Here is a 16,497-nt window from a genome sequence, read left to right on the forward strand (position 1 = left end):
GTCATGCAAGCATGTTGCGCTGAGAAACTAAGCACAATGGGACAAGGTATAGCGAGCCATACTACTGCAATAGAAGAATGTATGACCCTGCTACCATGGTTGCGACTGCACCTTACTAAACAAGGTAAACAGTGGGCGCACCGCATAAGGAGGAACACGAGGCACTGACTGGCGCGAGGGTAACTAAGGAAGGAAAATTGAAGCCTCACACCGGTGGTGCGAGCACCTGACTATCCGTAGGGAGCACAGTATCAGCGCTCCAAGCAGTTTAAAGAGAGTGTGGGACTATAAAAGAGTCTGTATGGGAGATGCGCAAGACAGAAGTTGCGCGTAGGATCGGGACGTCACAATGGTCGCGACTGTGCATAAGGTGCTGCGCTGCTATGCGGGTAGGCTGGGAGGTGACCGTTGGTGTCACTGTTCATGACAAGAGGTCCAATTTAAGGCAAAAAGGAGTGGGTGGTGGGCAATTAAGACACGAATTAAGAACGATATTTGGGACGATCTACCACCAAGAAGCCATTAATGATGCAAAAGGGGGGGGAAGGGTCGAATTCAAATTCAAAGGACATTATAAAACCCCCAGGGCTAGATCCAAGGCAACACTTGATTGTTTGAGAATTGAGCAAGTACATAGCAGTGAGCACCGCGTACTTTTACCATCCTCAAGTGTAGATACAATGACAGCTGCTAGAACAAGAATGTGATTCATCGAAGTTACCGTAGAGCCTGGTATGGCCCATGATGAGCCTGGAGAGGCAGCAGCTACGCCCCGAAGTTCCAAAATCACCATGCAAACTGTGACCATAGAAAGATAAGAAAACGATGGGGCTAGTCCGTGTATACCCAAGAAACCCATGGTTTGGAGAATTGTCAATGGCGGAGAAGGGAAAAGCTGTCACCATTGAAACAACGGAGGAGGAGGAAGACTTGCAGTCCCTGATCACCCAAATTCAGGCGCAAGATGATGAGGTAGAGGATGTCTCCAAAAGTCATTCCACGACAAAGTTACCTCCCTACATTCCCCTGTGGAAGGTGAAAGCCAAGGTACCGAAGGACCTAGAGGCCACGAAGAGTGAGCTCCAAACCCCGCTCCTCCCCAATGATATAAGGTTTGAAGTTCTACCATTGGGATGAATACCTACTATGAATCTTGAAGATTGGGACCTCGTGGATAGTGAGAAGTTCCCACAGTTGGTCAGGGAGAAGTTAATAAAGCAGAAATGGTTGCACGGTGTGGAGAAGGTGGGGTTACTCCATTTGCGATGGATATCCCACTACCACCACGGGCCCATCACCATTTTTGTCATCAGGTAGCTGCTGTGCCTGGTGCATGATGGGTATCTCTGGTTGGACGAGCTGATTCCCATCATGACCGATCTAATTCATGGAATTTCTCGACTACCAGTCAAAGGAAACAACCCCGCGACCATAGCAGGAAAAAATAGTGACTTGGCCCTCCCAGAAGCTATGAAGGCCAAGTAAAAACTAGGAAAGAGAAAGTGGGGGTACACAATAGCAAGAATTAAAGACCAAGGGGTGCGCGTAGCCACCCAACTGCTGGCTGACAAGCTAATGAGGAACTGCCGCGCTGACGAAGTACCAGAGTCTATGATTGCATTGGCAGAGAAATGCGTAGAGGGGGTCCAGTTCAACTGGGTGCAGTTCCTCTGTGAAAAGTTCTTGAAAAACTACAGGGAGGCCCAGGAGTAGGTTAAGAACTTCCACTATGTGTGGTTGCTCTTATCCGTCCTGTTGGTTGGAGGGGATATGTCAACAGACAACCAGTTTCCCACTACTGAGGGTGACCTGCCCGATGCTGCGAGGTACACCTCACTTTGGGCTACAAAAGACGTAAATAGGATTCATGAGATAAAGGTGTTCTTGGTGTTCATAGAGGCGAGCATCTGAACATGGATCAACCACAGGTCGCGCTTGTGCTCTATCATTCATAGCAGCTTTCAAAGCACAGTAGAATTCAAGGCGGATATGCATAACGTGTATATCTGGGTGCACAAGGATCCAGTAAAAAAATGGGTGAAGCTTCCATTCATTGCAACGAATGATGCAATCTTCGTAGTGATGGACTCATGACCTCCAGAGTGGTGCATCTCGGACTTGGCAGAAATGGAGAAGGTCGCAGCTCATCAACGAAGGAAGGACACCAAGCTGTGCCTCATACAACTGGCTGAGAGGAAGTGCTAGGAACAAGAAGCAACCACATGGAAGAAGGCGACCGATGTAGCAGCAATAGCACAGACGGTAGAGACCACAACCGCACCAACCAGAAAGGTTGAGGAAGGCCAGGAGATGTAATCGGGGTAGCAGACCAGGGACATGGACAAGAAGGAGGACCACACAAACCTCAGTACGACATCAAAACAACTCAAGCGGCTGTGCGACCCAGAGAAAACAACCCCCAGGAAGAAGGGGAAAGCCACAAAGATGTCCGTTGACCCGATCATGCGCACAGAAGGTGATCTATTGAATATCAACAAAATGATTCGGGAAGTCATGGAGGGCGCGCTCTAGGGATTGCGGATGGAGCAGAACACTATGTTGGGGGCGATCAGTGAGCAACTACAAAGTTTATAGGTACAACATCCCCAAACAGGCACAATGGCCCAGTATGTCACAACAGGAACTGCTGAGGCTGAACAGTCGCTGCGCGCCCAGATGGGTAACATCTTCATCTTGCTTGAAGGCGTGTTACACTAAAAAATGTCACCTTGACTACTTACAGTTAGTATGGCTCAAATCAACAGTCATGCTACCCTCTTAGGCAAGTCTTTATGCCTCTGTTATCCATCTCAAACTCAAAGAAGAGAGAAAGTCTTGTAAAAACTATGTTTATCTCTGGGGTCGCAGGTTCTCTCTAGCCTTACCTGCGGGGACGCAGGTCATGTTCACAAAAACTGCGTCCATGGACGCTCTGTATGTTAAAGGACAGGTGCGTCCTTCTGTAAAAGGCAAAATGCGCAAGTTTTATCTTGAAAAAGTTACTTGTGGTTACTTCTAGAACATTCTAGAGGTCGGTTTGATGAAATGGATGCGCCTCCAGTTGGTTCATGTATCTCTATTAAGAGGGAGCTTATCCCATCAATAAGGGAGCTATCCCACCCATAGAGGGGGATGATCCCATTGATAGTGGACCTGAATAACCTCTTTACAGCACTATAAATGAAGGCATTGAGCCAGAAGGAGGGGAGGTTGGAGCTATACATTTTCTTTGGGTAAATGCTGCAGGATTTAGGTCTTCCATTAGAGCCTTTGTGAGGAGAGATTGTCTTCACTTGATTCTACTTGGGAGAGGGTGAGCTTTGTCAAAGTAGAGGAAAACCCTTGATGGACCCTGGGAGGAACTTGCACAACACCAAGGCCAGGTTGTAAGAGTTTCTTTGTTTCGTTATTAATACAAACTTGTTTATTTTTCTCAATAGCTTGTGTTAATGAGTTATTTCATGTGTTCCTTGGTCTGCATGTTGAATATATGTTTTATTATATGAAATGCAAGTGCTTGGTAATTGTTTGATTGTTTGTGGTTGCAGGAATTGACTTGAAGGAGGAGCTCATCCGGATCGTCAAGAACGGACTTCAACAACAGCGTTTTGGAATAAGGTAAGCCTAAACACTTGTAGTTTTCATGTTGTAAAAGGTGTATTTAGAGAAAGATCACTCCATTTTGTCTTGTTTGTCATTAGAATGTCTTAGACTTCTAGGAAGGTCAGTCGTGTCCGCACCCTTGACAGATTCCGTGTGACAAGGCGCGTTAGCAACAGCAAGCGAGGATGACTAGGCTACGATGAGTAACATGAAAGGTGTTGGCTTGAACTTGGCCACCCTACCGCGCGAAATACTGTACCAGCTGTAGGATGGGGTCATCGCCAAACTCCGCGCCTAGGAAGGCCGAGCGATCTAGGTCCTGCATGAGCAGAAAATCAACATGGACCAACTCAGCATCCAGAGGGGTGCGTTGGTTGTGCAGGCTAGCGGATTGGAGCATGCTGTAGAGGATGCATGTAGGAATGTTCTAGAATAGACCGTTCTGGCAGTGCTACCAGTAGCAGAGCGGGTCCATAGATTGGCGGCCAGAGTCCGCAAGGCCCAGGAGGAAATGACAAAGGTTCAGTTGGAGCTGAACCTGCAAATCGCTGAGTTGTGATTGAAGGTGCAACCCTCCACACCCCCAGAAGTCAGAGAGAAGTGTGCCTGCGCTATCTAGATGGGGTTGGAACAAATTGGCCAGGTGACACAAGGGTGCATCGGGATGTTGGAGCAAGCACTAACCATACTTACGCACCTGCAGGAAGACCCAAACCTACAGTTCCTAGAGACAGGTGCGTGAGTTGCAGCACGAGTACGATAGTGTCCGGGGCACCATGCAGATGGTTTCCCTTACTCAATGACTCACCGGACTATAGCAGGCAAGGGAACTGAAGGACCAGTTAGACGCTGCACACCGACAGGAAGCCCTACTTAAAGCACACATCCAACCATGGATTGATGAAGCATTCATAATCACAACTACCATTGAAGGGAAGCTGGCATAGATGCAAGAGCTGTGTACGGTTGGATAGGAATGTGACCCTGCTCATGAAAGTTCAGATATACACGTGCTACAAGTACAAAAGGTGGTGAAACATTGTGCTGCAAAAACCCAAGCTGTGCGAGACTTGCTGCATGGACTTGCGCAAAGATCACCGCACTAGCAGAGTGACTTGGGACGAGTCACGTTGATTGTGTTGGGGGCCTGTTGGGCAATAGATCCCCCCATAACATGTTTTTGGGGCTTGAAGCCCAAATGTTGGTCAAGTATAATGTAAAGACCCCATGAAATGTGGGCGCGGAGCGCAAGAGTCTAGGGTTGTTTGCCCTAAGATAATGTAATTTAATGTAAAGTGTGTCGGCCTACACATGGTCTGCAGACCATGGGATTTTATAAATAGAGCGAGCCTCTAAGTGTAAAGGGAGTCTTAGTTTTTGACAAGTAATAAACAGATGCGAAGGCATGGTTAGAAGTTAGAAATGGATATGAAGGTATTGGCTTGTAGTGATAGGTAGAGGCTCTGCAACTGAGTGTGCAGAGGCCTAGTAGAGTCTGCAGCTGAGTGCACGGACCCCTGCAACTGAGTGCGCAGGGTGGATTTAGGTCTGTAACTGATCTTGAGTATTAATAAAGATAAGTTTGATTCAGAATATTGTGCGTCTTTTTGTAGATCTATATTTCCATCTTCTAGTTATCTTTATGCATTTATATTGTTTTTGAGTACGCATGCTAATTTGAAAGTTGAACAAGTAATAACAATATTGGGCCCGCACAAACTAAGCACTAATATAATAGCATAGTAAGGATCGGATCAGAATAATATGGTATTCACAAAGGGTGCACGGGTTGCAAAGAGTAGAAAGCTGCACGGAGCAGCGCAGTGCGTAGATTAGGATCGCAAACCTCCAGAACCCTCATCAGGACATCCATAGGGTGCGGAAACCTGGTTCCAACACCCTCCCATACTACTTCGGGTGAGACCTCTGTCCGTGCTCTACAGACTATTGCCGAAAGGGCCAGTAGTACCGGGATTTGCTGGGCTAAACTCACTGCTGCACCTGGGTCAGGCCCCACGTAGCCAACACACCTACACTTCGTCTTTAAGGCATTGCTATGAATGGAGCCTCCAACAAGTGGCCCTTTGATGGCCACCTTTTTTGCAATGACTGCAATACATCATCTACCTCCAGATCTACTTACCATGTTTCTTTACCTGCTGTTGAGAGGGTATTTCATGCCTGCTCCTTTTGTGTGTTGCTATTATTTTCCAACACTTAGAAAATGTATGGTTATGTAATCCACAAAAGGTACATTTTTTTCGATTCCATGATTTATGTTCATCTTTAAAAAAATGATTATAATCAAAATGAACATTCAAATGTCGAGATTGGTTATACCTTTCCTTCTTGCCTTTGGCATCATTATGGTGATGAGAGCTTGCCTTAGCTCTTTCCCTATAAGGGGCACTGTTATGGGAAGATGGGGATGTGTTCCCATCATTCTCTTTCCTCGACGATTTCGATGATATCTCGGAAGAATCTGACACCTTTGAGCATTCTCCTTCATTGTATCCCAAGCCTACAAATTGAGGTCTCTACACAACCTCCACTGGTTGAGTTATGCCTTTGTTATCAACAGCAAGTTCTTTTTCCTCCTTGTACCTCATCCTAGTAAGGAGCCTCATGTTTGTCCCTGTAATTGGGATCTCCAAATATCCAATAGAAATCATACTATGTGAAGATGAAACTGAAAGGAAATAAACATATTTTACCTCCTATGTCAATTTGGAAAGAACTGACGAGGGCTTCTCATCATCTATTATTGGTGGTTCACTGGCTATCGTGGCACATTTCCCAACTTCCTTTGTGACATACCCAAGTCCTGCCTGACGGGGCAATTCCTCTAGTTTGATGGGATTGACAATGCCTTGGCCATTAGTGCCCAAGCCTTTTCCTTCATACCCCATTTTCTTTAATAGCTTGGAGACAATTCTTGTGGTATGATTTTAAAAAATAGCGAAATGATCATCAGGAAACATACATGAAGATGGAGAGTTACTTTTTACCTCACATGGGTCATGCTACAACTTTTCCAAGGCCTCGTCCTTTGCTTGCAACTGTCATAGTAGACTATGTTTCTCCTCTTTCTCTTCATGTAGAGCCATATTTAATTCAACGTTCTCAGTTTGAAGATTTTGGTTGTTGTGGTTCAGTTCTTCCAGGGTCTCTTTTGTGGCTCATGAATGAAGCTGCAATCGCTCCTTTTCCTCTATCTCTTTTTGTAGAGCTTCATACATTATTTCCACCCTTTTGGAAATTTTGAGCATGGTCTCATACATCTCTTTTTCATCCTATGTCATTGCACGTTCCATTGTTCATGCTTGCAATTCACATCCACTCAAAGACCGCTCCGATACCAAACTTGATTTGAGTTGACTGAACTCCTGGATTTAACCAAGATCTTTTGCTTTCGTGATGTGATTAGAATTGCATTTAAAATAGCATAAAGGAACAAATATGAATGTTGTAAAGAAGAGGAACATGACAATCATCAGCAACATAAAATAACAAGATGTTGATAATGGAGTTTGTCCAGGAGGGACTACGTCTCCGGGCCCCGGTGTCAATATGGTGTAGGCCACTACATTAAGTGCTATCAATAGTGATGATGTACATAGGTGGTGATGTCACTATCATACAAGGAAAATTCTCTCACGTAGGAGTGGCTCCATGAGATGTTCTGCTACAAGAACTCTCAGTAAAAAAGGACTCCTATCAATATGACATAAACTCACATATGACAATAATGAGCATCCCACCAACATGGCATCAAAGGGATCTCAATTCAAACATACATGGAGGAAACGTGAGTATCCCATCAACATGACAAAAAATGGATCTCAATAACAACATAACAAGAAGTACATATCACATATGATTCTGCATCACATCAAACAGGAATCCTGAAACAAATAAGAAAGAAAGATCCCACATCAAACATCAAATAGGGATTGGTACAACACAATGCATAGCCAAAAGAAGTACATGAACACACTGTATATACCTCACATCCTGGGGCCATTTGAAGAAAAGGATGCCAAACTTCTGAAGCTGGCCGTACCATCAATATCGCGGCGTAGAATCTCATGGAAAGGATTGCTCGCACGTTGAATGCTAACACCTGCACTCCACTTTGAAAAGTGGTTGAAATATGAAATGATCAAATGGGAAATCTAAATGCACCATTAGATTTATGGGATCGAATAGTGCAAAATCAACTGTCAAATTTCTGAATTCTGAGAAATTGAAAATCTAGGGCTTAAGGAATCTCTTAGATTCCCCTTAGATTCCTCAAAGATTCCCTCCTTCGGGTCTTCTAAACATTTGCTGCTCATATCAAAATTCTGACTATGCCATCAAGTTCATATCACTGAGAGGTGTAAGATCGACATAAAATTTGTCCAATTTGGACAACAGAGAAATCTCGCCCTCCTCAAAATTGGCTCAGTCATGGTTTTGCGTGCTCTTTTCCTAGGTTCATGGTTCCATATGCAAAAATTAATTAAAAAATATATGTGTCTCAAAAAACATGCCATCCTCCTAGAACTATTTCTGCTCGTTGGTCTGCTCCCATTCATCTCCGTTCTGTCCTCCTCCATCAGCGCATTTTGAAATGAGGGTTAAATATTATGTGATGGGTGGAAATTACAATGACACCTCTTCTGGTTTGTTGGTTAGGGTGGAGTGCTTGAGGCATTGAGGTCGGGGGATCAAATCCCGACCCCCCCAAAATACATAACAATTTTTTTGTATTTCACTTTGTCGTTGGTTGGTTACAACGATAAGCAACATGCAATGTATAGTTTTCGGTGGTGTTTTGTTTTAAATAGCACAGGGAGGTTGGTTGGGTTTTTTTTTTTTGGCATGGAGACACATGGGGCTGCCCAGTGGGGGCCGGCCCACATGTGCTGGGAAAGTTCAATCCCCACAGGCTCCACTCTTAATGCGAATGTATAGTGGGTGGTTTGGGGTGTGAGCCGGGTCCACTGGAGGTGGCCCGCCATCCCATGTTAATTCAATGTAACGTATATGTGGCGGAAGGTTGGAGGGTCGGCAGGGGTCAGGGCACGTTGACCAAAATTTTAATAAAAAATTGTTTATATATAGTGATGGGTCCAGGGGAGGTGGCGGGGGTCATGGTCCACCACCCTTTTTTTAATATTTTTTTGATTTTTATGTTATAAAACACATTTTTCAAATTTGTCTAATATAGGGGATATTAGACAAATTAACGATCCAAAAAATTCACCCTCTTTTGTGACCTAGGTTTCATGCCCCAGGGTTTTTCAAATTGTAGGACACTTAAAACTGGTCCACAGCCCATGTTGGCTTATATGGGCTTGACCCAGGTTCGTAAGAATTATTTAGCCAAACAAATCCCACAGCTATCGAATCTTTCAGCAATAGCTCGCAGAGCGCGGATTGAGGTCTCACCCGAGGTAGCAGGGGAGGGTGCTGGAACCAGGTTTCCACACCCTTGGGATGTCTAAATGTGGTCTGGAGGCTTCGCGCACTGTTCTGCAGCCTCGCGCTGCTATGCTTCCGCACAGATCCGTAATAGGGATACTTCTCAATACTATTTTCTTAATGATTTGTTATAGATCAGATCTACTTATGAGAGTCTTTAAGCAAACATTTAATCAAGAAAACGAGTGCGTGCTTTTAACAGAAGTACAAAATTGCATATATTCATAACATGAGCATACGCGCATAGATCAAATAGTTATATTAGCCAGATCCACAATAATTCAGATTTAACACCGAATTCCAGAATCAACTTATCTTTATTAACTTTCTTCACCAACACATCCAGATCCGTCCTGCGCACTCAGCTGCAGGGGGCCGCGTACATAGTTGCGGACACTTCCAGGCCTCTATGCACACAGTTACAAAGACTCTATCTACTACCCAATACCTTCGACTCGGACTTACAGACGCTTTAAGACTTTCCTTCCCAAAAACCCATTACATAACATATTCAAGATTACATCCCAAAAAGCTACTTCTACCCATAGAGCCTCGCTCTATTTATACATTTCCATGGACTGCGATCCATGGGCAGGCCGAATCATTTACATTTCTTTACATTATTTTTGGGCGGAATACCCCTTTGACTCCACTTATTACAAGTCGCACTCCGTGCATTTCGAAGAGTCTTTACCTTATCTTTAGCCAAAATTTTAGGCTTTGTGCCCCATGACCGTTGCACGGGGCTTTTGCTACCCAACATTCCCCCAACACAATCATCGTGACTTGTTCTGAGTCGCTTGTACTGGCAACAAACTGTTCCATCATTTGCTGTATCCATTCCATGTGTGTCACAAACACATCAGTCTCCATCTCTGTTGGCTCCATGGTGGCATATTCTGTCTGCATATTTGCTACCTTGCGCTCTATGGTGGTTGAGACCACAAATGTCTCATCCAGCCATGGCTGGAGACGGGCTTTAATCACCACTTCCTTTTGTCTGGCGGCTTCGGCTTGAATTTTCATGTCTTGGGCCTCCCTTATCTTAGCAAAGTGCTGCATAATAGCCACGGTTTGCATGGTTCCTTTAATCGCATCATAGGCCTGTTGGAGCTCCCTGGCCTCGGTTTCCAATCGCTGAAGTGTTGGATCCTCCTAGAGGGAGGCAAGTGTAACAATTGACTGGGTTAACAAGTCAGTACATTCCTTCATTAAACATTTGAGCATCTCGTGCCCAACAGTAATGATGTTTCTGCGCTGCTTGGTGATCTCTGGGGGCGTCGACGGCGGAACCTGTCGTTTTAAGTCCTCGATCTACAAACTGAGCTCCAGCTGAATCCGTGTGGCCTCCTCTTTTGCTTGACAGAACTTGGTAGAGAATTTGCGTATTAACGTCTCGATAGGTAGCTCAACCCCAATCTCCAACTCAGGGGCACTCGAGCAGGCTTTCACTACTAACTGTTCCACCTATTGCTTTTGTGTGTCTGCTTCGTCCCATTGGAGGTGCATTTGTTCTATATTAATTATCTGTTCTTGGAGTACCTGGTCGGCACGGACTTCTCTGGCACGAAGCTCCATTGTGGCGCTGTCCTGGAGCTGTTGCAAACTTTCTAACGGTAAGGCAGCCACATTTATTCCCAGCCCTGTAATCCATCCTAGCACAACGCAGTCCTCTAAATTTTCGGTGATGAATGCTCCTGCTGGAATCACGATGGAATGAGCCATTTGAGCCTTCAACAAGAGTTCAGTGGTTGTCATACTGGGAACCCTGTGAGTAGCGCTGATGCCCATTGGTGTGATCCTAATCCAAAGTTCCTATAGCTACGTACAAAGTTTCCCCAACACAATCTACTGTTCTAACATGGCCTTGTTGACTGCATCCCGAGTGGCGTCCCGAACGGTGTTTACTATATCATTTAGATCACCCTCGGTTAAGGTGGTCACTTCGTTGTTTGCTTTAGACGCCTTTTCCTTTTTTCGTGGCTTCAACCGTTCTGGTTGTGTTGGCCTCTTTAAAGGGGCATCCATAGTAGTTGATGGTGGTTCTTCCACGGCTGTCTCAGTGGGTGCCTTCTGACTGCTTTTTCCCATTGTCGACCCAACCCCTCCTGGTGGTGTCTTTCCTGCTGCCGTCGGTGCCGCCTCCCGGGTTGCCTGAACCTTCGCGGTGAGCTGTTCATTTCGCTTTTATTTTTCGGAGCACTTAGCTTCATCATTTTATTTCCAGATATCAGCCTCGTTGTGCTCTACTGCCTCTGGTTTGCGCCATGCTGGTGGCTAGGTATCCACCAACGCATTGACAACATCATCAATGGCAACAAAGGGGAGTGAGGTACATGTGTGGGCCAGGTCCTTGCGTACCCTGATGTAGATACAATGCATGTCCGCTTTAAACTTGGAAATATGCTTCATGCTTTCATATATTTCGTTGGATAGGTGGGGTTGTGTGTTAATCCATTGGTGCACATTTGCATCCATCAGTATCCAAAAGATTTTGATGTTTCGGATTCGTCTAGCATCCCTTATCGCCCAAAGGAAAGCATATCTGATGGCTTCTGGCCAATCCTGGTCCAAGACAGGAAACTAGCTGTCTTCAGGTAAGTCAGTGGCGACCAACATAATGGACAGGAGCAGTGTTATGCTCTTAACCTGCAAAATAATACCCAGATACAGAATATGCGAAGAAAAGATACCCAGAACACAAAATATGCGAAGTAAAGATACCCAGAACACAGAATAGCAATGATTTTATTATTCAAAGAGCAATGTTCACATGCCTCTTCGAGGGGGCAACCTCCAATAGAGCAGAGCTCGATTACAAAATAAGACACGATGCTCCTCGCAGGGAGTCTCTATACTTTATATATGACTCATACATGCAATACCACGGGCCAATACCGTGGGTTTTATTAATACCATCTATCTAATACTACGACCCATTTGCAACTAACTGTGGTCCCGTCATTAATTGCGGGTTAACCACTTACAAATATTAATATGGGCTTTATTGACTCTTGACAATGACGTGATCCCATGACATAAATAAGGGGGTTAGGGTGGGACCCTAACATGCCCTCCCCCTTAAGACTCGCCTTGTCCTCAAGGCTGAAGCTGCGGAAATTGCTGAAGAATAGTGGCTGGTTCCCAAGTTGCATCTTCCGGAGAGGTGTCTTTCCATTTGACCAGGACTTCCTTAATCATGCGGCCGCGCAGGTGCTTGTCTCATGTGTCTAGAACCTGTTCAGGTTGAAGCCAGATTGACCCTTCTTCGTCCAATTCAGGTAGACTGGTTTGAACTCGGCAATTGTTCCCAATCACTTTCTTGAGGCACGATACATGGAAAACTGGATGGATTTTTGCCGTAGGTGGCAAAGCCAACTTGTAAGCCACTTCTCCAATGCGTTGAAGTACTTGGTATGGTCCGTAGAATTTTGGAGAGAGCTTTTGACAACCCTTGTCTTTGAGTGATGTTTGCTTATATGGTTGCAGCCTCAAAAAGACCTGATCCCCTTCTTGAAATTGGCGCTCTGAGCGATGTTGGTCGGCCTGTTGCTTCATGTAGTTCTGAGCTTGATGAAGATTCTCGCGAAGATGGGCGAGCATGGTTGCGCGGTGTTGTAGGAGTTGATCCACTGCTTGTACTTTGGAGCACCCCTTGAGATAAGAAGTAGGGGAAGGTAGAAGTTGACCATAAACTACTTCATAGGGAGTCATTTTGGTGGTGGCATGATAGTTGGTGTTATACCACCATTCAGCCAGAGGTAACCACTGTGTCCAAAGGTGTTGCTTTTCTGAAGTGAAACACCTAAGGTAGTTTTCTAGACATTTGTTGACGGCTTCAGTTTGACCATCTGTTTGCGGATGATATGAAGTACTGAGTTTGAGTTGAGTGCCTTGTATTCTGAAGAGTTCCTGCCAAAAATTGCTGGTGAAGATCGGGTCGCGGTCGGACACTATAGAAGTGGGCATGCCATGTAATTTGAAGATCTAATCCATGAAAGATTGAGCAACCAAAGTTGGTGTAAACGGGTGGGGTAGGGCGCAGAAATGAGCATACTTTGACAGTCGGTCCACAACCACCATGATGACTGACTTGTTCCCTGACTTTGGAAGACCTGTAATGAAATCCATAGAAACCTCCGTCCAAATTGATGCCGGAATGGGCAATGGTTGTAATGTGCCTGGTGTGTTGACGGTTTCCCCTTTGTGGCGTTGTCAGACATCACATTCTGCTACGAAAGTAAGGATGTCCTTTTTCATGCCTGTCCAAAAGAATGATCTTCTGGTGCGAGCATATGTCTTCTGAAAGCCCGAATGTCCTGCAATGGGAAATGAGTGCAATTCTGCCAAAATGCGACTTTTGAGGGTGGATGTTGGTGATATTATGACTCTGTCCTTGTAGTGAAGAATATCATTCTACCATGAGTAGCCCTTGCTGGAATTAGGATCTACCTGCAATGGAGAAATGAGTTGGGAGAGCCCTGGGTAGGAAAATGATTCCCTGCGAGCCTCTTCAATCCAGTCTGGAATGGGAAGGGAAATTGCGAGCAGAGTACTTTCCTCCTCAAATTGGCGCGATAATGCATCTGCTACACTGTTGTCTTTCCCTTTCTTGTAAATGATCTCATAATCATATCCCAACATTTTGGCTAACCATTTATTTTGTTGTGGGGAGGATAGGCATTTCTCCAAAAAATATTTAAGATTGTGATGATCTGTGCGGATTTGGAAACGTCGCCCCAATAAGTAAGGTCGCCAGGTCTCGACTGCATGTAAGATGGCCATCATTTCCTTCTCGTAGGTAGATTGGCCCAGATTCCTCCCACTGAGTTGTTGGCTTGTGAAGGCCAATGGTCGCCCTTCCTGCATTAAGACCGCCCCAATACCTGTACCCGAAGCATCACATTCAATGACAAAGGATTTGGTGAAGTCAGGTAGTGCTAAGACTGGAGTGGAACACATGGCATTTTTGAGAGCGGTAAATGCCTGTTGTGCTTCCTCGTTCCAGAAGAAGGAATTTTTCTTTAGGAGTTGAGTGAGGGGCTTCGCTATGCGGCCATAGTTGTGGACAAATTTACGATAATAACCTGTGAGACCCAAAAATCCTCTCAAGCTCTTCAAGGTCTTAGGTTGAGGCCATTCTTGCATTGCCTGGATCTTTTTGGGGTCCACCTTGACACCTTCACGCCCCACAATGTGGCCCAAATACTCAACTTCTTCCATGCCAAATAAACACTTAGACATATTGACAAATAATTTATGCTTGCGGAGCAGTTGCAAGAGTAGATCTACATGCTGAAGATGTGCCACCCAAGTGCCACTATAGATGAGAATGTCATCGAAGAAGACAAGGACAAATTTTCTGAGATATGGTTTGAGGATGTGATTCATAAGACTCTGAAAAGTAGAAGGGGCATTACAGAGACCAAATGGCATGACCAGGAACTCATAATGGCCTTCATGAGTTCTGAAAGCCGTCTTGGGAATGTCGACTTCCTTCATGCGAATTTGGTGGTAGTCGGAGCGAAGATCCAACTTAGTGAAGAATTGAGCCCCATTGAGTTCGTCCAACAAATCGTCAACCACCGGGATGGGAAATTTATCTTTGACTGTCAACTTGTTGAGGGCCCTGAATTCGGGACACATCCGCCACTCCCCATCTTTCTTGAGGACCATGACCACTGGGGATGAATAAGGAATAATGCTGGGACGAATGACACCTGCTTCCAACAATTCCTTGATGATTTTTTCTATTTCATTCTTTTGGGTGAACGGATATCTGTATGGCCGCACATTTGGGGGTTGGGCCCCTGGAACCAAGGTGATGCTATGATCATGTTCCCCTCGCGAGGGTGGAAGCTCATGAGGCTTGTAAAAGACCGTCCGATGGTTATTTAAAATCTGCTGCATCTCAGGATGAATTGGCAGAGACATGGTTTCGACTACCTGGATGGCATTAAATTGAGCTACCACTCCATGATGGCCCTTTTTTAACAATTTTTCCATCCTATGCGAGCTGATGACAGAGGGGGCTCCCGCCTGGAGTCCACGGAGGGTATGTGTGGAGTTGTTCTGCTTAAAACTCATATATAACTCCTGGAAATCCATTGTGATTGGCCCAAGAGTGCGGAGCCATTCAGCGCCTAGTACAATGTCGCAACCCCCCATGTGTATGGCAAACATGTGGGTTTTCAACTGATAATCACCCATTTGAAGTTTGACATTTTCACAGCAGCCTTCACATTTCATTGTGCCCCCATCTGCAATTTGGACTTGGAAGTTAGAAACTGCCCGTACAAAACAATGCGCTGCTTCGGCGATTTTTTGATGGATGAAATTATGGGTACTTCCACTATCAATCAAGACTACTACTGGGCGATGTTTAAGAAAACCCCTGATTTTGAGAGTTTGAGGGGAAGAAATTCCTGCCAACGCATTTAGCGAAATAACTGGTTCGTCAGATACAATCTCCTTTTGGTTGTCTTCTTCGATCGCCTCCGGTTCCTAAAGTGGTGGATCTTCCTCGGTGGAGCTGTAGTCAGTGGCATCTATTTGAAAAAACTTGGGCTCCTTGCATTTATGACCCGGGGAATATTTTTCATCACAGTAGTAACATAGTCCTTGCTTCCTTCTTTCAGCCATTTCCATAGGTGACACCTTTTGAACCTTAAGTGTCTGAGTCGTGTTGGGAGCCTGTGGGGGATGACCTTTAGCGGGGAAGTTGGGGCAGCTGGATTGGGCTGTTAATGCACGTTCCACCTTACGAGCTACCTGGCAAGCCTCTGTCCACGTGGGAGGGTGGTGGAGTAGAAATTGAGCATTGATGGCTTCTTTAAGACCGCTGATAAAACATTCCATGTAGAACTCATCTGTGAGACCCTTAGTGCGGAAGGCTAAGGCTTCAAAAGCAGTAATATATTCATCCACTGTACCCGTCTGTCGGAGCTTAGTGAGACGCCCCAAAAAAAAGTCTTCCTGTTCAAAGCAATTTCGAAGAGCTTTGGTAAATTGGGTCCAATTCTGAAAAGGTCCATTGCAACGCTGATGCCATTCCCCCCATTGCCATCGTTCATTGTCCAAGTACATGGTCCCCACCATAAGCTTAGTCCCCTCATCCAGGATATGATTCAATTTGAAATACTGCTCCATTTGTGCTAGCCATGCGGACGTGTGAGAACCGTAAAATTTATGCATATCCAACTTGGGAGGTCGCTGACTGGGTGGTGGATGGGTGTGCCAGACGTGAGGGGAGTGGCTAGACTCACCCTCATGGTATTCATGGCCCTTATACGCCTCCTCGTGGGCTGGCTCCTTGCCCTTCGAGAGTGCTAGCTGTACCTGGAGACTTAGTCCGCGAATCTCAGTTTGGATGTTGTCCATCACAGTTTGGATGGAGGTCATAGTGTCTTCAATTTTGTCCATCCT

This window comes from Pinus tabuliformis, chromosome 8 (assembly GCF_031772625.1).
Source record: "Pinus tabuliformis cultivar Carrire ecotype Pingquan chromosome 8, CPIR1, whole genome shotgun sequence".
NCBI classification, from domain to species: Eukaryota; Viridiplantae; Streptophyta; class Pinopsida; order Pinales; family Pinaceae; genus Pinus; species Pinus tabuliformis.